Raw genomic sequence first — 24970 nt, forward strand, 5'->3', positions numbered from 1 at the left:
GGAAGCCCCATTACAGAATTTTAAAACAGAAAATTAGAAAGAAACTATTTTAATTCCAGTACATACATGTAAATGTTATGTTTTATGGGTTAGTATCATTTTATTTGTAAGTACATGTGGGTTAAGGCACCCTATTTAAGATGTTGAAAGGTCTTAATCTGGGCCTGCCTTGCTTCCATCACAGTTAAATAAAATTTTAAGATAGAACTTCAGACTCAGTGGTGAAAACATTTTTAATGAGTGAAGATGCATACAAAGTATCAAAGAATTTTTTTGAGACTTTCAAAATATTTACAATTCACAGCAAACATTTAGCCAATGGAAACTGCTTGCTTGTTTTGAAATGAATGTTTCACACTACCTATGTTGACTCATCACCTAAACAGAGACAGATTTACCCTGAAGCTAATTAAGCTTAACTTTCAGTATCCTTCTTGGGCTTAGCCCTCCATTCTAAGACTCTGAACCAACTTTTGTTTTCACAGATTTGCACTGTTTTCCTTTCAAAGGACACTCAATATTGTAGATGCTTTGGAGCTCCATAACATCTAGATCAACCCAAGCTAATCACTTCAAAAGACCAGAGGAAGCAGTCATCTGATAGGAAAAAAACTCAAGCAGTTTGTTAGCCCTATTTACTAAATCCAATTTTTAATTTTAACTACATGGATTTTATAAAAGGGGTGTGTATATTTCCTTTTAATTCCATTGTGTGAGTTAGAATAAAGTCCCTCTTCAGAATTTATATATCCCATTATCTTTAAAAGTATCACATTGCCTAAAAAAATTTATAACAAAGAAATTAGACATACTTCTATTAAATACTGAGTATATATATGGTTGTAGAAATATTCATATTTAAGCCAACTTTCATTTTTGCCCAAAAGTTAACTGATTATTTAAAAGCTGCACATTTAAATAATGGAAAGCATGCACATTTAAAGAATGCCATCCTTCAGCTGATCTCCTTACTCAGCTTTTATTAACAAATTTCACTACATAATATATATTACTGGCAAATTGATTTTAAAGTTTTGGAGGTTGTTGGAAGTGAATACAACTTACTTGCATAAATTATATTACTTAAAAGCTGGCTGAAGCTTGCTCACTCATGAATATTCAAACTGAAAATAGGGAGCTGTCAGTTGCATACTATCTATCATATATGAATTACAATAGCATGTGCATTTACTTAATGAACCTGATTGATTGTAAAATGTCTATATCCAACGTGTAATTTTTAAGATTGTGCTTTGTTTTTTCTTATGAGATTCAATAACCTCAAAGTACCAAGATCTGGCTTATGGCATGTTCAATTATACTTAAGTACCACATTTTATAAGATAAGGAGAATAAATAAAACCTTCTTCTATTCAGCACCTGCCAGTCAAAGGTTCCTAAGCCTATTATATTATACAACTCGGTAACTGCAGTCTATTCAAGTCCAAGGGTATGTTGAAGAAAAAAATATGATGTTCCAAGTCTTTCTTAGAGCAAAGGGAAAAGGAAACACTGTAAAACCACAAGGGTAAATTCTTCTTATACGAAGTCTTATGATAATTTAATACTCATGCAGAGCAGATGGACCTTCTGCTCTAAACTCTTAATTCAAAAGACTCAAATAGGCAACTTGTGAGACAATAGGGCACCAAATGGAGCTTGGCAGAGCGAGAAGCACAAAACGAATGAGATCACAATTGCTTCATTTCCTTTCAATCAATCAGCACAAACAGGGTGAATTTGGCTTAGAAAGAACCCAAAGTGTGTGATTTTTGTCTCGTTTCTTTTTTGATCAGTTGCTGTGATTCTCCATAATTCTGAGGTTTACTCTAAATACCTAGTAATGCCATCAGGTATGCCTTCCCTAGGTTCTTTAGGGGAAAAATGTTAAGAAACTCAGAAATATATACCTATATATATACATATATAGGTATATATTCCTAATCATTCCTAAAAAATACTACAAGGAATCTTGAAAATCCATAAAGATGGCTCTGGGACGTAGGAGTAGACTGCAGGAGTAAAAGTCGTATTAATTTGTTGATACATTTAACAAATACGTACTGAGCTCCTGCTAACATGCCAGGTAGTCTGCTAGGTACTAGGATTCAAAGATGAAAGAGACATGTTTCTACCCCTCACTACTGAGTTGGGAAGACAGACTCGTACACAACTAACTATAATAAAAGCCAAGCTCAAGTGCTATAACTGAGAAATTCATAAGTGACAGGTAAACACAGGAGACAAAGTGGTAAACTGGGGGCGGGGGCGGGGGCACTGGATCAAAGGTGAGGAAACAAGGGCTGGAGAAGGACCCAGACTCTGGCAATAGTGACAAGGCATCATCACCCCAGGGATAAGGAACAGGGAGAGAAAATGGTTTTATTGGAGCCCACAGTGAGCCAGAGTTATGAAGGAGAGGCAGCCCAGTGGGAGTCGAAATCATGAGAGACACAGGTACCACCAGAAACCCAGCCTGGTGCAGGGAAGGAGCAGGGGAGAAACACGGCCAACTCCCTCTCTTCTGGCCTTCTGATTTCCTGCCAGTGCATCTCATTGGCAAACCCTACCCAAAGCCAGCTGGCAAGGAGACCAGGGTGATACAGTCTGCAGAAGTCCAGCTCCTGGGGTACAGAGTAGGACAGAGAAAGACAGGTGGGGTGCGTGGGGTGTCCAGGGGAAAGAATAACCAACCCCCAGCACTGGTAGCTATCACAGTAATTCAATTTAGACCATGAAGAGAAACAGTTTACAAGGATAGGTTGCTTACAAGAGCATGAGAGAGTGGAACACAGTAAAAATAAATTTTAAAGAGGGAAAATTGAGACATTTAAAAAATACAGCTCTATTTTTAAAAAAAAACCCAGATAGTTTATCAAAATGAGATCCATAAGCAAGGAGAAGGCAAAATGAAGGAACTGGACAGATCAAGTGTTAAAACAGAGGAGAGGAAACAGATTAAGTGTTGCCTTGATTTTAACCAAGGCTAGCCCCTGTAGGTATCAGGGACAAAGCCTCAGGGATAATAATGATCACTCTGGCTACCACACTGGCTGCAAGAAAGTCTCTAGAATTCCCTAACTGAACTGCACCTCCCTGCTTACCCTTCCCCAGCACAGTATAAGATATCACTTCCTCAACAAAACAACAAAGGAATAATCATTTTGCTGTATTGATTTCTTCTTCAATTCAATTGCATTAACATGTTCATAGACAAGAGGCTTCACTTCTTTCCTAGTTTTGGGGTGTGTGTGTGTGCTGGTGTGTGCATATATAGCAATAAGTTTCTTGTGACATAACTCTGGATTCCTACGTCCAAGTCATTTACCAGCTTAAAGCAGAATTATGCCAACTAGGCTGCATTTTCAAAGATCTACGCTAAGTGATTTATTGAGTATATTACATGTACATATTCGAAGGTAATGAAGCCTCTAGGGGGAAGGGTATTAATTCATTGATACAGTCTTATCCCCTTGCAGACTAAGAAGCTAAGCCCCCATGCAGTCAGACTAACCCATAGCACTACTTCTGCTCTTAAGTTATTAATATTAACCAATGTCAAAGGCATATTCACTGTGACTCTCATATACACATACACACACACACACACACACACACACACAATACCATACACACACACCAGGGGGTACCGTTCACATCATGTGAATTATTTCACTCAGAGCTGTCCAATGAACAGTCTATTAAGCCATAGGGAGAGAAATTAACTAGAACTTGGGGAAATTCAATAGGATGCTATAACAATTGGTATACATGTTATACCAAGGTTATATTAAATATCACTAATCACATAGTTAATAGCACCATAATTATGAGAAAATCTGAAAAAGCAATTAATGTGAATTATTTTCACTTAATCTCTCCTCTATTTTAACAATTAACAAGAAATAAGAAGACAGGAAATGCAACAGATGCAAATTTGAGACTCTTCAGTTGTAAAAATGTGAAAAGGAACTTATAGAAGAGATTGAGAAATGGATAAGTGAAAGAAGCCAGTAAAACTCTAAAAGCTGTAAGTTACACATTAAAATCATGATTCATTGGTCTGGTCATTAATGCAAAGATTGAAAATGCAGATCCCTCTAATGAGATCTAAATCAACTTCTGCAAACCTTTGTAGAAAGAATTATTCAAATCTATCTAACAATATTTTAGAATATAAAAGCAAATAGACATATATTTCACTTCTAAACATTTCCTCAGTGACTATATATTTAGATTCTTTTTATTACTGGATTGAAAATACATGAGTCTACACTAAATTTCCCTATTGGTATCATCACCTTTAAAAATGATACAACACAGAGGGCAGACAGCAGAGCAAGAAGAACTACAATCCTGCAGCCTGTGGAATGAAAACCACATTCACAGAAAGATACAAAAGGCGAAAAGGCAGAGAGCTATGTACCAGATGAAGGAATAAAATAAAACCTCAGAAAAACAACTAAATAAAGTGGAGATAGGCAACATTTCAGAAAAAGAATTCAGAATAATGATAGTGGAGATGATCCAGGACCTAAGAAAAAGAATGGAGACAAAAATCCAAAAGATGCAAGAAATGTTTAACAAAGACCTAGAAGAATTAAAGAACAAACAAACAGAGATGAACAACACAATAACTGAAATGAAAACTAAACTAGAAGGAATCAATAGCAGAATAACTGAGGCAGAAGAACGGATAAGTGACCTGGAAGGCAGAATGGTGGAATTCACTGCTGTGGAACAGAATAAAAAAAAAAAAAGAATGAAAAGAAATGAACACAGCCTAAGAGACCTCTGGGACAACATTAAATGCAACAACATTCGCATTATAGGGGTCCCAGAGGGAGAAGAGACAGAGAACGGACCAGAGAAAATATGTGAAGAGATTATAGTGGCAAACTTCCCTAAAATAGGAAAGGAAATAGCCACCCAAGTCCAGGAAGTGCAGAGAGTCCCATGCAGGATAAACCGAAGGAGAAACATGCCAAGACACACAGTAATCAAACTGGCAAAACTTAAAGACAAAGAAAAATTATTGAAAGCAGCAAGGGAAAAATGACAAATAACATACAAGGGAACTCCCATAAGGTTAACAGCTGATTTCTCAGCAGAAATTCTACAAGCCAAAAGAGACTGGCATGATATATTTCAAGTGATGAAAGGGAAGAACCTACAACCAAGATTACTGTACCTGGCAAGGATCTCATTCAGATTCGATAGAGAAATCAAAAGTTTTACAGATAAGCAAAAACTAAGAGAATTCCGCACTACCAAACCAGCTGTACAACAAATGCTAAAGGAACTTCTCTAAGTCTGAAACACAAGAGAAGAAAAGGACCTACAAAAACAAACCCAAAACAATTAAGAAAATGGTAATAGGAACATGCATATCGATAATTACCCTAAATGTGAATGTGTTAAATGCTCCAACCAAAAGACACAGGCTTGCTGAATGGATACAAAAAACAAGACCCATATATATGCTGTCTACAAGACCCCACCTCAGACCTAGGGACACATCCAAACTGAAAGTGAGGGGATGGAAAAAGATATTCCATGCAAAAGGAAATCTAAAGAAAGCTGGAGTAGCAATTCTCATATCAGAAAAAATAGACGTTAAAATAAAGAAAGTTACAAGAGACAAGGAAGGACACTACATAATGATCAAGGGATCAATCCAAGAAGATATACCAATCATAAATATATATGCACCCAACATAGGAGCACCTCAATACATAAGGCAACTGCTAACAGCTATAAAAGACGAAATGGACAGTAACACAATAATAGTGGGGGACTTAAATACCTCACTTAAACCAATGGACAGATCATCCAATATGAAAATTAATAAGGAAACACAAGCTTTAAATGACACAATAGACCAGATAGATTTAATTGATATTTATAGGACATTCCATCCAAACACAGCAGATTACACTTTCTTCTCAAGTGCGCATGGAACATTCTCCAGGATAGATCATATCTTGGGTCACAAATCAAGCCTCAGTAAATTTAAGAAAACTGAAATCATATCAATCATCTTTGCTGATCACAGCACTATGAAATTAGAAAAGAATTAAACGCAAATAAATGTAAAAAACACAAATACATGGAGGCTAAACACTACGTTACTAAATAACCAAGAGATCACTGAAAAAATCAAAGAGGAAAACAAAAAATACCTAGAGACAAGTGACAATGAAATCACGATGATCCATAACCTATGGGATGCAGCAAAAGCAGTTCTAAGAGGGAAGTTTATAGCTATACAAGCCTACCTCAAAAAACAACAAAAATCTCAAATAAACAGTCTAACTATACACCTAAAGGAACTAGAGAAAGAAGAACAAACAAAACCCAAAGTTAGCAGAAGGAAAGAAATAAAGATCAGAGCAGAAATAAATGAAATAGAAACAAAGAAAACAATACCAAAGATCAATAAAACTAAAAGCTGGTTCTTTGAGAAGATAAACAAAATTGGTAAACCATTAGTCAGACTCATCAAGAAAAAGAGGGAGAGGACTCAAATCAAGAAAATTAGAAATGAAAAAGGAGAAGTTAACAACAGACACTGCAGAAAAACAAAGCATCCTAAGAGAGTACTACAAACAACTCTATGCCAATAAAATGGACAACCTGGAAGAAATGGACAAATTCTTAGAAAGGTATAACCTTCCAAGACTGAACCAGGAAGAAATAGAAAATATGAACAGACCACTCACAAGTAATGAAATTGAAACTGTGATTAAAAATCTTCCAACAAACAAAAGTCCAGGACCAGATGGCTTCACAGGTGAATTCTATCAAACATTTAGAGAAGAGCTAACACCCATCTTTCTCAAACTCTTCCAAAAAACTGTGGAGGAAGAAACACTCCCAAACTCATTCTATGAGGCCACCATCATTCTGATACCAAAACCAGACAAAGATACTACAAAAAAGGAAAATTACAGACCAATAACACTGATGATTGTAGATGCAAAAATCCTCAACAAAATACTAGCAAACAGAATCCAACAACACATTAAAAGGATCATGCACCATGATCAAGTGGGATTTATCCAGGGGATGCAAGGAATCTTCAATTTATGCAAATTAATCAATGTGATACACCATAATAACAAATTGAAGAAGAAAAACCATATGAGCATCTCAATAGATGCAGAAAAAGCTTTTGACAAAATTCAACACCCATTTATGATAAAAACTCTCCAGAAAGTGGGCATAGAGGGAAACTACATCAACATGATAAAGGCCATGTATGACAAACCCACAGCAAACATCATTCTCAATGGTGAAAAGCTGAAAGCATTTCCTCTAAGATCAGGAAAAATACAAGGATGTCCATTCTCACCACTATTATTCAACATAGTTTTGGAAGTCCATGCCACGGCAATCAGAGAAGAACAAGAAATAAAAGGAATACATATTGGAAAAGAAGAGGTAAAACTGTCACTGTTTGCAGATGACATGATACTATACATAGAGAATCCTAAAGATGCCACCAGAAAACTACCAGAGCTAATCAATGAACTTGGTGAAGTTGCAGGATACAAAATTAATGCACAGAAATCTCTTGCATTCCTATACACTAATGTTGAAAAATCTGAAAGAGAAATTAAGGAAACACTCCTATTTACCATTGCAACAAAAAGAATAAAATATCTAGGAATAAACCTACCTAGGGAGGCAAAAAACCTGTATGCAGAAACTATAAGACACTGATGAAAGAAATTAAAGAAGATACAAACAGATGGAGAGATATATCATGTTCTTAGATTGGAAGAATCAATATTGTGAAAATGACTCTACTACCCAAAGCAATCTACAAACTCATTGCAATCCCTATCAAATTACCAATGGCATTTTTTACAGAACTAGAACAAAAATCTTAAAATTTGTATGGATTCACAAAAGACCCCGAATAGTCAAAGCAGTCATGAGGGAAAAAAACGGAGCTGGAGGAATCAGACTCTCTGACTTCAGACTATAGTATAAAGCTACAGTAATCAAGACAATATGGTACTGGCACAGAAACAGAAACACAGATCAATGGAACAAGATAGAAAGCCCAGAGTTCAACCTGCACACCTATGGTCAACTAATCTATGACAAAGGAGGCAAGGATATACAATGGAGAAAAGACAGTCTCTTCAATACGTGGTGCTGGGAAAACTGGACTCTACATGTAAAAGAATGAAATTAGAACACTCCCTAACACCATACACAAAAATAAACTCAAAATGGATTAAAGACCTAAATGTAAGACCAGACACTATAAAACTCTTAGAGGAAAACATAGGAAGAACACTCTTTGACATAAATCACAGCAAGATATTTTTTGATCCACCTCCTAGAGTAATGGAATTAAAAACAAAAATAAACAAATGGGACCTAATGAAACTTCAAAGCTTTTGCACAGCAAAGGAAACCATAAACAAGATGAAAAGACAACCCTCAGAATGGGAGAAAATATTTGCAAACGAATCAATGGACAAAGGATTAATCTCCAATATAAACAACTCATGCAGCTCAATATTAAAAAAAAAACAACCCAATCACAAAATGAGCAGAAGACCTAAATAGACATTTCTCCAAGAAGACATACAGATGGCCAAGAAGCATATGAAAAGTTGCTCAACATCACTAATAATTAGAGAAATGCAAATCTAAACTACAGTGAGGTATCACCTCACACCAGTTAGAATGGGCATCATCAGAAAATCTACAAACAACAAATGCTGGAGAGGGTGTGGAGAAAAGGGAACCCTCTTGCACTGTTGGTGGGAATGCAAACTGATACAGCCACTATGGAGCACAGTATGGAGGTTCCTTAAGAAACTAAAAATAGAATTACCATATGATCTGGCAATCCCACTACTGGGCATATATGCCAACCATAACTGAAACAGACACATACACCCCAATGTTCACTGCAGCACTATTTACAATAGCCAGGTCATGGAAGCAACGTAAATGCTCATCGACAGGCGAATGGATAAAGAAGATATGGTAAATATATACAATGGAATATTACTCAGCCATAAAAAGGATCGAAATTGGGTCATTTGTTGAGACGTGGATCGATCTAGAGACTGTCATACAGAGTGAAGTACGTCAGAAAGAGAAAAACAAATATTGTATATTAACACATATATGTGGAACCTAGAAAAATGGTACAGATGAACTGGTTTGCAGAGCAGAAATAGAGACACAGATGTAGAGAACAAACGTATGGACACCAAGGGGGGAAAGCTGCGGGGCTGGGGGTGGGGGGTGTGATGAACTGGGCGATTGGGATTGACACGTATACACTGATGTGGATAAAACTGATGAGTAATGAGAACCTGCTGTATAAAAAAATAAATTAAATTAAAAAAATTTTTTAAAAGTTAAATGAAATAAATTTATTTTAAAATAATAATAATGCATTTTGGAAAAAAAAAGAAAAAAAATAAATAAAAATGATACAACACAAAATTAAAGGTTATAGATACCAAGAAGAAAAACAGTATAATTCACTTAGTGAGAAATGGGATTTATAATTTCTTTAAAAAACACCAGGTATCAGTGATCTTTAAATTGTTTAAGCTGTCTGTTAAGGGCAGAGTTGTATAAAGTAGTGGCTTTTACAAGATGTTCTTTCTAATCTTGATTTCCACTGGGAGGGCTCTTAAAAACCCCATGTACAATGGCAATTATTTCATTCTGAGTCAACATGATACTTATTTTTTCGTTATATACAAATCAAAACTGTTGGATGAGGGGCTTCCTGGTGGCGCAGTGGTTGAGAGTCCACCTGCCGATGCAGGGGACACGGGTTCGTGCCCTGGTCCGGGAGGATCCCACATGCCGCGGAGCAGCTGGGCCCGTGAGCCATGGCCGCTGAGCCTGCGCTCCACAACGGGAGAGGCCACAACAGTGAGAGGCCCGCGTACCGCAAAAAAAAAAAAAAAAAAAAAAAAAAAAGAAAAGAAAACTGTTGGATGAGAAAATATCTCATTAACTGTAATTATGTATATTTTTATTATAGCTTTTAAAAAAGAATGCACAATAAATGTATTCATGAAACAGGCTAAGATTCTGTGGAGTCAAACAAAAAAATCTGAAAGTGTTTCAATATTCTTAAAAGACTCCAATCAGCCATGCTGCATTTATCCAGCCCACAATCTTGTTTGAAATCTGGACTCACTTGGAGTCAATTCTTAACAATATGGTTGTAATAAAAGTTTTGAGCACTAAGTGCTATAAATTAATTTTCCCTCTTTCTACAATGCTTAAATTTCTATTAGAGCACTGAACCCATTTTTCCTTTCCTCTAGTTAGTTGTACGTTTTTTTTTATCTTTCCTACATGAGATGGGGGCAGTGTCTTAATTTGTCTTTGGATCTTGTACTCAGCACCCAGCACTGGCCGTAAATAATAAATTTTAAAGGTTTGTTGAATTTTTTTTTTGTAAGTTCTCTTCTAGCTTCCTATTTGATGAAAAGCCTGAAAACAAGAAAATTGGCCTCTCTGATCTTCATGTGTCCCTTTATATTTGGCCCTATCCTTTGATTTTGCCTCTTATAATAAAGGTCCTATAAATTGGGTCTCACAGAAATATTTTGCCTTTTCTGTTAAATGGCAGCTTATTCTCCACTGAAGTAGAACTGGAGCACTTGAAATGGGAGCAGATCTATCAGTTACTGAAAAATAGCTGGCTACTGTCAAAGCAGTATGAATAATAGAAGACAACACATACAACGGAAGACTGCTTGGACAATTTGATGACAAAACCTTCTCCTTTCTCTACATAAAGCCAGTTTTTATGAGTCAATGCTGTTTAAATGATCAAAATTTCAGTGTTTAAATAATTCACAAATTCATTAATTATACATGATTGCTTCCTTTAACTAAATCTCATTAATTGTTTGGGAATTTAGTTGTTTGCAAAACTAATATCAGAGTTTAGGAAATGAGAGCATGAGAGTAGATGCACAAACTTCCTTTCTCATCCTATATATATCATGTCCTTGCACTTCTAAAGGACCAAAGAGTGCTTCTCCTAGGGGGCCTTAATTTAGGTCAGTAGCCTATTCTTCCAAAACGAGGACAGGCCCTGAAACACCATAAATCTAGCAGTAGTGAGGGGTTAGGAGGCAAAGGAGGATAAAAATAACTTCCAGAATACAACAAAAGCATAAATTCTAACACCCTATCCAGATCAGCCTTTGGTTAGAAGGGTAGATACTGGGAAAGCAAGAATTGGATATTTAGAAGATCATAGCAAGAAGGCCAAGTCTATAGATGGAAGGAGGAATTCAGTACTTTTGGCCCTAATTTGATTCTACCTATTTAAATTGTAACTAAGGTAGATCCTGAAATTCTTTTCATTTAGCTACCTTTCTACCACTGGCCCCTATTCTTGATCCTACCTCATATACCATAGGATGGATTCTTTTAAAAAAGACAATGTAATCAATTCATTTAGTCTCCTGGGGATAAGAAAAATAAATTTAATGAGTGAAGGTAAAGATTTGGAGAAAAACATAATATTCATGTCAATACATGAACACGTTTAAAGTGACAACATGAACATACATGAGGTGACAGCTTTTACAAAGATAACATAATATATAATATGGAAACTGCCACACACTGCTAGTTCAAAGCCAGAACTAGAACTCCTCTGAAAAGAAAACTTCTACGTACATTTTCTTACCACTAAGAATCCAGTGACCTCAGTCAAAATTTAAATGCCTAATCTTTAGTTTAACTTTGAGGGGTGTATTTCCAAAATGACTGGCACCTTTTAGACATATGCTGTTTCATTATTATATTGACAAAGATACTGAATGTTTTGTGAATTGTAAAGCATGATCCTTTTCATTATAAACCACACACTAGTGCTCAACTAAGAGATTACAAGTAAAGCCCCTGAAAGAGTGATTGTGCAATTTTAAAATAGCATCTGTGTACAGGCAAAACAAAGAACGTATGGTAGGGGGTGGGGCCTGGGGAAGGTAGCTGTCTTAGGAGGACATATTTTAAATGTAGTTGTCTGAGTGGTATATTAATAACGCCTTCTATTATGCAAAGCGTATGAGCCAAGGGAAGAGAAGAAGCCAAAGGTTAAGGGGAGCCAGCTCCGTGTAGAATAAGACATGCAGATGGACAGCACACTGAGGAGGGAGGAGAGAGCAGAGGAAGCAACGGAGGACAAAAAAATTATAAAGCATAAATTGAGATGGAGCACGAGAAAGGAAAGCAGAAAGCAACGAAAGTTTAAACAAAAGGAAACTTGCAACAAGAGTGGCAACACCTGGTGGAAATAAGAAGCATTTATGATAACCTCCTGTCCACCAGGCACTGTCCTAGGAAGGCGCCTTCCTGCCTTCAAGGAGCATTCAGTCTAGTGTGGGAAACAGAGAAGCACACGTACGAGGAAATCCACACAACTCAGAGGAAGAAAAACGTCTTACGAGAGTGAACTGGAAATGCTTTCCAGCAGAGGGGCATTTGAAAATGACCACTGAAGGAGAATCGCTTTAATGTGATTTAAATCAGAGACAGAGTACTCACAATACAGTCAGAGACCAGAACAGAATAATAATCATAATAGACTTCGGGCCCAGATCCTAAAGAACATCTCATCAGGACACCTTTATAAGCTGGAATTCATTTATGATCAGTTGATTTTATAACCAATTTATATACTCCCAATCTACTGGGCCAACAGTTCTCAACTGTGGATGCATATTAAAATCACTTGAAGAACATTTAAAACTCTATGCCCAGCTGCATAATAATAAGAATCTCAGAGGGTTAGGACTTGGGCTTCTTTATTTTTTAACACTGCCCACGTATACAGCTAAGCTTGAAAACTATATTTCTATGCAAGTTCCTAAGAACTAGGAAAAGAGAACATTAGAATTAACATTTAAATAAGGACAGTCACATAGATATTCAGTAGAAGACTCTTTATTCCATGTTATCTGGACAGGTATTTGGTCCATAGTTTGAAAAAAAGCAGTTAAAGTGAGAAATCATAGACAACAATAAATATGTACCCTAAACATTTTAATTAAAAACACATCCTCACACATTCAACGTTTTGAAGTAGAACACTTTTCTTCAGTATGGATTCTCTGACTGTGCTTCATCGTAATCTTGATTATATAAATAAAATTTATAATGTGTTGCTCATAATTTCTAAGTTTTTGTTTGTTTGTTTTAAGGGAAACAAGATAGATACTCACGAAGCAATCTGAAGAGAGATCATTCTTATCCCATGTTTTTTTTCACGTTTTACAACTGTCTTACTGACACCTAGTTCAAGAGGATATTTTTTAGCAGTATGAGTTTATCATCTTTTCCCAAAGCATTCAAGTTTTATTAAAAGAAATTTTATTTATTTTCACATTCATATTTCATTGGCTTGCATATTATGTTATGAATATGTATTTATAGCATTTCAATAGTATTAGAATTACAGTACAAATACAGTTGCCATAAACAGGTTTGGGAACAAACATCTACCTCTTGGTTAGCATGCAAATCTAACTTATGTTGTCATGGCAGCGTAAGTGTACAGGTTTAGCCTCAAGTTCAGCTGATACTTCTTTTTAACAGCGCCAATGGAATCACAGAGGAGTGTTTCTCTGATCACTTGGAGATCTTATTTAAATGAAGATCCTCGTTAGGTAGATCTGGAATGGGGCCTGAGATTCTGCATGTCTCACCAGCTCCCCAGTGATACTGATGCTGCCGGTCCAGTGATCACATTTTGGGTAACAAAGTTGTAGACCATTGATTATTAACCCAGCTTGCACATAAGAATCACCCAGGGAGTTTGTTGAAACTACCAATTTGTGGCACCCAGACCAATTAAATCAGAATCTCCAGGGGAGGGGCCTGGGCATGAGTATTTTGTAAGAGCGTTCAGGTGATTCCAGTGTATGGCCCATGTTGAGAATCACCTGTGTAGATTAATCCATCTAGTCAATTCAGTGATCTTTTAATATACATCTCCATCCTGGATAATATCAGAGAGTAACTGATAGGATGTTACTAAAAGAATTTGGCCAAAATTATTTTAGTCTTATGCTATAGTTAAGGTTAACATCATAAACCTAAAGTTCTATTTCCAGTGGCATCTTAACTTCTAAATCATTTTCTTATGTTTATAACTACAAAAAAGTAATAGGAGTAATGGAAGTGGAAGACAAGGGAGAGGGTGAAGGAGAGGGAGGGGATGCCAGGGAGAGACAGAGAAAGAGAGAGAATTCACATACCCTGTAAGACTAAAGATTAAGCCTCGTTAAATACAGCTGTACTTGTATTTTGGGACAAAATATTTGTTAAAATACATCACTTTTTCCTATTTTCAGGCAATTTTCCCCCTTAGGGTGCCAATTAAGCAAAATTTTCTACAGCTATGCTAAATGAAACATTGAGGTTAAAACGTTAAACACATTAAGCCTGGAAATTAAGAATTAAATTACCCCCAAATTTAACACTTCTCATAATAATACGTCAAAATGTGATCACATTCCCCCAAAGCCTCTGGAATTAAGAAGTGAAAGGGCTTCCCACAATTTTTTATGCCTTTGAAGATACTATCACATGTATTGCTGCATTTCTCCTCACCTCCATTTATTAAGAAGAAAATTATGGAAATGTTCATTCTCATCCTCTCGATAAATACTTCTTGAATGGCCACTATACACCACATACTGTGCTCAGCACTGGGGACACAGACGTGAACAGAAAGAATGAACTTTGCCCTCATAGAATCTGCAATATAGAGGAGGATTCAAAGACAACTAACCAGGCAGATATGCAATAACTGAAGGTTAACACTGAGTAAAGAAAACAAACAAGAATCAGGCACTGAATAACTAGGAGGGTATTTTAGATTTGATCAGGGAATACTACTTTGGATTGATCAGGGAATACCTCTCTGAGGAGATGAAATTTTAGCTGAGACTGAAGGCTGAGAGGACCTAATGTGGGAAAAACGACAGGAAAAATATTCCAGGCAGAGGGGGAAATTAGCTCGGCTTATTTGAGAAATAATGAGTTCTGGCACAGAATTTTTTACTTACCTATTGTTACTGATTTCTAGCTTATTTGCATGTGGTCAGATAGTATACCCTATATAATTTAATTCTTTGAAATTTGTTGAGATGAGCTTCATCACCCAGTACATAATCAATATTTGTGAATGTTCCATAGGTGCTTAAAGGAACACATAAAGTGCACTTTGGGAGAGTAATGGTCTATATAGGTTCTTTAGGTGTGGATTGTTAATCACATTCAAGTGCTCTGTATTCTTAATGATTTTTTTGTGTGCTTGTATTCTGTCAATTCCTGCAACTTCATTCTGACTGTGAATTCATCTTTTGCTCCATGTAGTTCTGTCAATTTTGTTTCATATATATTGAGGCTATATTATTAGGTGTATACAAATTTAAATTGCTATGTCTTATGTATGGAATCTAAAAAAAAAATGGTTATGAAGAACCTAGGGGCAGGACAGGAATAAAGACGCAGACATAGAGAATGGACTTGAGGATATGGGGAGGGGGAAGGGTAAGCTGGGACGAAGTGAGGGAGTAGCATGGACTTATATATACTACCAAATGTAAAATAGATAGCTAGTGGGAAGCAGCCACATAGCACAGGGAGATCAGCTCAGTGCTTGTGACCACCTAAAGGGGTGGGATAGGGAGGGTGGGAGGGAGATGCAAGAGGGAGGAGATATGGGGGTATATGTATTTGTATAGATTATTCACTCTTTTATAAAGCAGAAACTAACACACCATTGTAAAGCAATTATACTCCAATAAAGATGTTCAAAAAAATTTTAATTAAAAAAATTGTTACGTCTTCCCTGTGATTTGAAATGTTATCATTATGAAGTAACTGGTAATACCTTTTGCCTTAATGTCTACATTGTCTGGTATTAATTGGGAGAAACTAGCTTTCCTTTCCATCGGTTTTTACTATTCTTTCACTTTAAAATTTTCTGTATCCTTATGTTTTAGATGTGCATCTTTTAAACAGTAGAGTTGGATTTCATTAATTCAGTTTCAAAATATTTATTTTTTAAATGGGATCATTTACATTTAATGTAATTAATTTTAAAATCTACTATCTTGTGTTTTTTCCCTCTGCCTATGCTGTTTCTTTTTCTCCCTGTTTTATAACTTATTTTCTATTGTTTTTTTTCAATCTATTTTCCCTTACACTCAATAACACATTTTAACACATTTTACTCCCTGCTATACTATAATGTTATTGTTGTATTTTAAAATTAATTCTATATATTCTTAAATAAGATCTTATGAGAATGATGATAATTGTCTTATTCTATCAATATTCATTTAGGTTTACTCACATGAACTTCATTTTCTCAGCTTTTTATATTTCTGAAACATTTTTACTTCATCTATGAAATTATTCTTATTAAAAACAGAATTCCAGTCAGTAACTCTTTTCCTTCTGCATATTGAAGATACCATTTCACTCCCTTTTGGCTTCACCTGTTGTTATTGAGAAGTCAGTGGACACAATTTGGAAGGAGAATAAAGTTAGAGGACTGACTCTACCAACTTCACTACTTACTATTAAGCTACAGTAATCAAGAGAATGTGATACCGGCAGAAAGAATAGACAAATAGATCAATGGAACAGAATAGAGAGCTCAGAAATACACTCCCCATAAATCTAGTCACCTGATCTTTGAAAAAGAAGCAAAGGAAATGCAATGAATCAAAGGCAGTCTCTTCAACAAATTCTGCTGGAACAACTGGATGTGCAAAAAAATAAATCTCGATCCATCACAAAAATTAATTCAAAATGGATCATAGAACTAAACGTAAAACACAAAACTATAAAACTCCTAGAAAATAACAGAGGAGAAAACCTAGATGACCTTGGGTATCGTGATGCCTTTTTAGATACACCACCAAAGGCAAGGTTCATGAAAGAAATGATTGATAGCTAGACTTCATTAAAATTTAAAACTTCTGCTCTGCAAAAGACAATGTCAAGAGAATCAGAAGATAAGCCACGGATTGGGAGAAAATATTTGCAAAAGATACATCTTTTTTTATTTTTTATCTATTTATTTTTTTGCGGTACGTGGGCCTCTCACTGTTGTGGCCTCTCCCGTTGCAGAGCATAGGCTCCGGACGCGCAGGCTCAGCGGCCATGGCTCACGGGCCTAGCCACTCCGCGGCATGTGGGATCCTCCCGGACCAGGGCACGAACCTGTGTCCCCCGCATACGCAGGCGGACTCTCCACCACTGTGTCCCAGGGAAGCCCAAAAGATACATCTTGATAAAGGACTGTTATCCAAAATATACAAAGAACTATTAAAACTCAACAACAAGAAAACAATCCGATTTAAAAATGGACCAAAGACTCTAACAGACACTTTGCCAAAGAAGATTCTCAGGTGTCAAATAAAAATCTGAAAAGATGCTCCACATCATATGTCATGAGGGAAATTCAAATTAAAACAATGAGATACCACTACACACCTATTAGAATGGCCAAGATCCAGAGCACTGATAATACCAAATGCTGGAGAGGATGTAGAACAACAGGAACTCTCATATATTGCTGATGGGAATGAAAAATGTTACAGCCACTTTGGAAGACAGTGCAGCAGTTTCTTATAAAACTAAACAAACTCTTACTATGGGATCCAGTAACTGCTCTCCTTGATATTTATCCAAAGTAGTTGAAAACTAATGTCCACACAAAAACCTGCACACAGATGAATGTTGCAGCTTTATTCAAAACGTCCAAAACTTGAAAGCAACCAAGATGTCCTTCCATAAGTGAACGGATAAATAAACTGTGGTACAGCCAGCCAATGAAATATTATTGTGGTAAATTGAAAAGAGCTGTAAAACTATGAAAAGACATAGAAGAACCTTAAATGCCTATTACTAAGTGAAAGGAGCCATCTGAAAGGCTACATACTGTATGATTCCAAATATATGACATTCTGGAAAAAACAAAACTAAGGAGACAATAAAAAGATCAGTGGTTGCCATCAGCTTGGGGAAGAGGGATGAATAGGCAGAGCACAGAAGATTTTTAGGGCAGTGAAAATTGTATGATGTCATAATAACAGATATATGTCATTACACATTTATCCAAACCCATAGAATGTATAAGCCAAGAGTAATCCCTAAGATAAATTATGGACTTTGGGTGATTATGATGTTCAGTTGGTTCAGCCTTGGTAACAAATGTACCATTCTGGTGAGAGATGTTGATAATGGGGGAAGCTATGCATATGTGGGGTGACAGAGTATATGAGAAATCTCTGTATCTTCCTCTCAATTTGGTTGTGAACATGAAATTCCTCTAAAAATTGTCTCTAAAAAAGTCAGTGTGATCAGTCTATTCATTACTGCTTTGAAAGTAATATTGTTATTGACTCCTTTTTAGAATTTTTCTTTGTCTTCAATTTTCTGAAGTTTCACCAAATTGTGTCTAGATGAGGATTTACATTTATTTATCTTTTATGGGATTCACTGGGGTATTTGAATCTGTAGATTGGTGTCTTTTATCAATTCCAGAAAATCCTCAGCCATTTCCCCTCCCTTCTCCTTTTAGGACTCAGAGGAAACGTATATTAAACATTCTCTTGCATCTTCCCTGTCTTCTTCCTTCTCTTTAGTATATTCCATCTTTTAAAAAAATCTTTGTTCTGACCTCTGGATAATTTCTTATGACCTATTTTTTAGTTCTTTAATTCTCTATGTATCTCTGTCTACTCTGCTATTAAGTCCATCTGTTGAGGTTGTACTTTTTCCCAGTTATTGTATTCTTCATTTCTAGAGTTTGTTTCTTTTTTTCAAATTAGTTGTTTTCCTGTTCCCTGAAAATAAATCCAGACTTACCTTGTTATTTCTTTAAACATATGAGCATGCTTGTATTACATTAAATGTTGGTTAATTCTAATCTGACCTCTCTGCAGTCTGTTTCTGTTGTCTGTTGTTTCTGCCAGTTCTCATTCTCAGTGTTTTGTTCCCTTAGGTGTCTAGTAGTACTTGAAAAAAATATGTCTAAGAATAACTTGAAGTCTAAGATGAAGGCAGATTGCTCCAGAAAGGAGGTTCATTTTCTTTCACCAAGTGCATTATAAATGACTTTAAACTAAATCCAAGGCCTGAGGACCCCTGAACAACCAAGATGACTGCAACTCAGGCTTCATGTCCTGAAGGTGCAGTCTTTAGGATGCCAGCTTATTGTGATGAGGGTATCCTGTGTACTCCCACCTTATACATCTATTGGGTTTTTATTTCTGTCCCCTTTGTCTCATAAGGCTATAGGGAGGAAAACTCAAAATAAATAAATATCAAGATTAGAATTTCTTTGGTCAAAATAGCTTGTAGTGGTCCTGAGGGTTGACTCAGTGTTGACAAACTATGGCCCACAGGTCAAATACATCTGCCATTCATTTTTTTTTCCAGTATCGTCATTTTTCATTATTTTTTAAATTGAAGTATAGTTGATATACAACATTACATAAGTTATAGGTGTACAATATTGTACAGCCTAGGAGCTAATACTAGTTTTCACACCTTTAAATGGCTGGGGGAAAAAAAAGAAGAATATTTTATGACGTGAAAATTATATGAAATTCAAGTTTCAATGTCAATAAGCATGGTTGTACTGGAATATAGCCATGCTGGTTCATTTACATGTTGTTTATATGTAGAGACAGAGTTTAGTAGCTGCAAAAGAGATCTTGTGACCTGCAAAACAGAAATACTTACTGTCTGGTCCTTTACAGAAAACAATTTTCCATCCTCTATTCCACCCAAATTGTTATTCTAGGCCAAACATGGTAATCCAATTGCCTTTGCTAATGATAAGTTGAGTTATGAGATGTGACACAATTCTGGCCAATGAGAAATGGGGAGGAGTCTCCTGTGAGGAGACTTCTGGGAAAGATTTTCTTGCTCTTAAGAATGTTATACAGATACAGACCAGCTGATGTTTCCTTTATTTCTCTGGATGCACTTTGTCTGGATGTAATGCCTGGAATTGATATAATCACCTTGCTATGATCTTAAAGATCAAGTCAATGCACAAAGGAGGGCAGAAAAAAGAAGCAAAGAGAAACAGAGGTGAGACCGTGGCATACCCTTCCCTAAGTTGCCCTGTCTGTGAAGTGCTTTTTGCATGATACGATAAATTTTCTCTTTTATTTTTAGTCCACTTGCATCAGAGTTTTCTGTAACTTGCATTCAAAGACATACAAAGCTAAACCCAAAACTGTATGGCACGATATTGGACTGTGAACAAGTGAAAAAAAGAAAACTTGCTACAGCATTTAGTATAGGAAAGGACATCTATACAGTTTAAAATGCAAGATAAAAAGCTAAGAAATAGGGCCTAGAATGGGGTATGGTGTGAGGTTTAACAAAGGGGCAAAACGAGAAAAAAAAAGTGTGTGTATATATATAGATAGATAGATAGATAGATAGATAGAATATATAAATTCTAATGAATGTGAACTAAATATTCTTTAGTTTTGGACTTGGTTTCTTCTGTATCAGTTACCAGTTGACATGCAGGTAACCTCTGTGCTGTACCAAGAAAAGGTCTAAAATTCACATATGCCCATTTTTCAGCATGTGGTCTTTGAATTTCAGATAGAGGTAAGATACAGTAAACATAGCATACTAGGAGGGCAGCATGTGTCATGGCAATAGCATATGGACAAGAGATAAAAACTCTGACCCAGGACCAATATGGACAATCAATGTGGTCACATAGTAATAAAAATGATAGTAGCAATAATAGCTAACACTTTTTGGAGCATGTTATATACCAGGTAATGTTTCAAAGTTCTCTCTCTCTCACTGTATACATATATATAATATTACATTATAATATATATATATTATGTATATGTGTGTGTATATATATATATATATGTGTATCTCAACTCTAACTCTACCAGTAAATCCACTTGACTAACCAAGGTCACTCACATGGTAATTAGCAATGTCAAGATTTGAAACCAGGTGGTCTTGCTCCAAAGTCCAGGCTTTTAATCACTATGTTACACCACCCTTTGTCTGACTCTCAATTTTCTCATCTATAAAATGAGGATTCTTCATCAGAGCAGCAATATACTCTATAAAATGTGGGCTGAGCAAATTAACCAGCACTTAGTGACAGCAGAAGATTAGAAGTCACAAAAGCGTTTTTCAGAAATTTCAAACTGATGGACACATTTGTCAATATTGTCATCTTAGAATACAAATAACATTAACATTCATACAGGCTAACAGATAATATGTAAATAAAAGTGTCCCTTTATACTTCTTTGTGTCTTAAATGTAGTCAACAACAACAAAAAAACCCAGCTGTTTCACAGTACATACGCTTTCATAAATCATTGGTAAGAGTATTATTTGCTCTATCCCTTAATCTCTATAGACAAAGAATCACTCCTTAGGGCTTCCCTGGTGGCGCAGTGGTTGGGAGTCCGCCTGCCGATGCAGGGGACACGGGTTCGTGCCCCGGTCCGGGGGGGATCTCCCGTGCCACGGAGCGGCTGGGCCCGTGAGCCATGGCCGCTGAGCCTGCGCGTCCAGAGCCTGGGCTCCGCAACGGGATAGGCCGCAGCAGTGAGAGGCCCGCGTACCGCAAAAAACAAAAAAAAAGAATCACTCCTTATTTTGCATTTCCTCATCATCCTATGTTTTATAGAAATAATTAAATCTTACCAAGTGTATTCAACAGACTTTTTCTCTTAATACTTAAAATACTAAATATTACTCATGCCAAGGAACCAAACATAAATACATCAGTATTGTTATTATTATCCTCACTATACCTATAATGTGGCTTGAAAGGGATCATATAATAGACTGAACATTGACAAATACTTAGTTTCCACGGCACTGTAATTAAATAGAGCATACTTCGTTTACTGAATAGGATTGGAAGCATCCAGCAGCTTTGGCTTACACAAACCAAATTCTTCAAATTTGGACCATGTGAAAGCAATGAAAAGGCCTATCCATTTAGCGAATCAAAACAGTCAGAATTTAAGATCAGCTTTCCAAATTAAGTATTCAAGCAATAAAATCAAATGCCAAAGAGCAAATATTAAAGACTACCAAAGAGAGAGGAAGAGACCAAAAAGAAAACAAAAACAAAAAGCAATTAAAGTTAATATTACTCCACTTTATAGGATTTATATTATGGTAAATTTGCACACACATAAATAATTTAGAGACTGTGAGAGGCAAAATGGTTCTGACAGAAGCAGAGATCTCAGCATTAACTTAATATCACTCATGCCACATCAACCTTGCATGACGAAACCAGTCCTCTAAACAAAAAGACGACTCCAAAAGGACTGACTGATATTTTGCTAGCATTGACAAGGGTTTAAATCAAAGACTAACAGGTAATGAACCTCCTGAAGCTCCCTGTTACTTTAGTTCAGTCTCTCCCAACAGGTTTAGCTAAAGGCAAACTGCAAAAGAAATTTCCCTGGAGGATTCAGGATAGAAAGAGCTACTATAAAGGTGAGAAGATGAGTAATGCATTATAAGCTCTTTTAAAAAATTATTTATTACACATATTTAATATTTTTCAATGCTATCTCAATTTCCCTCTATATCTCCTTGCTCTTTTTCTCAAGTATACTGACATATGGAGAAAAAAGAATATACATTTTTGTCATCGTCCTACTATATTTCCTGATTCTATTTTAATACACTTTCGGCCACTTTTCTTTCCTTCTGGCTTTCCCCAGCTAGGACATATGTAGCCCACATCAAAAATTACTGCAGCACTGAACATTTCCATCCCTTAGAGAAGAAACTACTTAGTCACCTCTTTAGAAAACAGAGTAAGAAGAATTTATGGCATCTGAGGATTATTGCATGTATTTCCAAGATGCCATTATGCTTAGCTAACGAGAGAGGTGATGGATGCCTCATAGGAATAGAAAAGGAGAGGGGAATAGCGAGGGCATTCTTAGAACAACTGCAGATTGTGGCTGGAGAAGAGGAGAGGTGATGCCATCATTCAGAATGTAGTTATGCAGAAAGGCAAACTGATGCCGGAGCCAAGAAACGGCCATAGCAGAAGAAGCACTCTCTTGCACATTCTGTCACTTGGTGAGTATACATGGCACTGAAATGGCGGGACCGATTCTCAAGCAACAACATTATCACCACAAAAGGGGCACAGAAAGTATGTGAAACATGAAAACCAGCCTAGGAAACTGGAGAAAAGTAGAAATTACAGAGGGGATTCCAAGTACATATATCACCTCTATGTAATGTGCATTGCAAGAAAAGACCTCTCCTCCACAGGGGGGTGGAACTAGAAAGGTGTCCTTTTTCAAAGGGAAAGAAAGTCACTCAAAGGAGATTATTTTTTTCCTTTTTTACATTTTTTCAAAAACAAAACAGAGTTAACAAGTGCATATTGCTAAACATCAACTGAAAAGGGGAGGTATGTTTCTTTACAGCCTGCAGAGCAGATGGTGTTCAGAGAAGCCCATAATTGCCTAGCAGAGCTAAATAGATAAGAAGGGAAATTCTATTAAAATTTTACGTTAGGACAAATTATTTTGAGGCTTTTATGAGAAGGTAGATATTTCCTAATACATTTATGCTAGAGGGTTCACTGACAGGAAACAAGAAGTTTTAGGGGGGTTATAAGCTTGCATTCTTTTACGTGACTGTATTGTATAATGCAAGCAAAATCAAGCAACTCGAAAAATCCATTTATTCTATTAACAGTTCTGGATTACCAAGGCTAAACATCACTAACAGAAAATAGAGTAATCAGAAACTTGCATTACTAGAAAATTCACTGCATTCAGGTGAATACTACCCATGGAAAACCCTCCTTCTCATTCTTTTCTCAGGTGCCCCTCTCCCAGGCGCCATGGTAACAGCCAAAGCAACATGGCTGACTAAAGCTTTCAGGCAAGCCTACTTCTTTCTATTATGTTTCTATACATCCAGGCTTGGATAAATCACACACATCCAGAGAGCTAAGGCTAGATAACAAGCACTAAAATATTTTAAATGGAAAAATGAAGATTAACAGGTTATGAATGCAGTTAATCAGATGAATTAATTGGAATTCTGCATTTCTAAAAGTGATCCAATATCAAAAGAAAATTATAATAAGAGTAATTATAAAAGCAGAGTGGACAATATTTGAGTTATCTTTAAGATACTACTAACAGGAGGAAAAATAAAAATCATGACTTGGCAACAGCCTTTCACTCCTGAAGTTAGAGAACAGAAACAAGGCTCCCAAAAGGGCCTCGCAGAGCAGATTAAATGACCACAGAATTTCATAAAGAACTCATTGAATGCTTAAGAAGGCTTCTGTGTAGGTCAAAGAGGACCAGTCAGAAAATTGAGGTCATTAAGGCATGAGAGACAGGGAAATAGAAAATAAAATACAATTACAAAGTAAGTGAAAAGGAGAAGGAGGAATATTACTGTTTTGGTTTCAGATGAATCATTTTTTCTTAAATACATTCAAAGGCAAACTTAGATTTTTTTTCCATTCAAGTATATTTTATTCTTTATATTCTATTTTAGATAGAGATCCTAATGGTCTCAAGGGGGTGGCTCAGGTGCTGGGAACAGCTGAGCCTCTGAGATAACTATATTTCACATATATCTCATTGAAAATGTGAAGCACATTTTATCTTCCTTTTAAAAATAATCATTAAAATTAACTATTAGCTACACATATTTAATTTTAATTTTGTTTTCAAGAAACAAATCTGTGAAAGGTAAAACCAGAAACTATTGGTAAGATTCAATACCTACTTCTATGGCCAAGACTTCATTTCATATTTTTCCTACATTTACTTTTGACTCCCTGATTCCAAAGCTACATACATTAATAAAAACATTATTACTTCAACTTTTAAGCAAGTCTTCCTTAATTTGCTGA

General features: G+C 36.1%; 1 protein-coding gene across 1 annotated transcript in view; it reads right to left on the reverse strand.

Annotated features, from left to right (window-relative positions):
• The window catches only part of NELL2 (neural EGFL like 2), a 435366-nt gene that overhangs the window by 221221 nt on the left and 189175 nt on the right, over positions 1 to 24970 (reverse strand). The window lies entirely within an intron of this gene.

Source organism: Delphinapterus leucas, chromosome 11 (assembly GCF_059928025.1).
Source record: "Delphinapterus leucas isolate spDelLeu-1000000601 "Yukka" chromosome 11, BTC_Dleu_Yukka2, whole genome shotgun sequence".
NCBI classification, from domain to species: domain Eukaryota; kingdom Metazoa; phylum Chordata; class Mammalia; order Artiodactyla; family Monodontidae; genus Delphinapterus; species Delphinapterus leucas.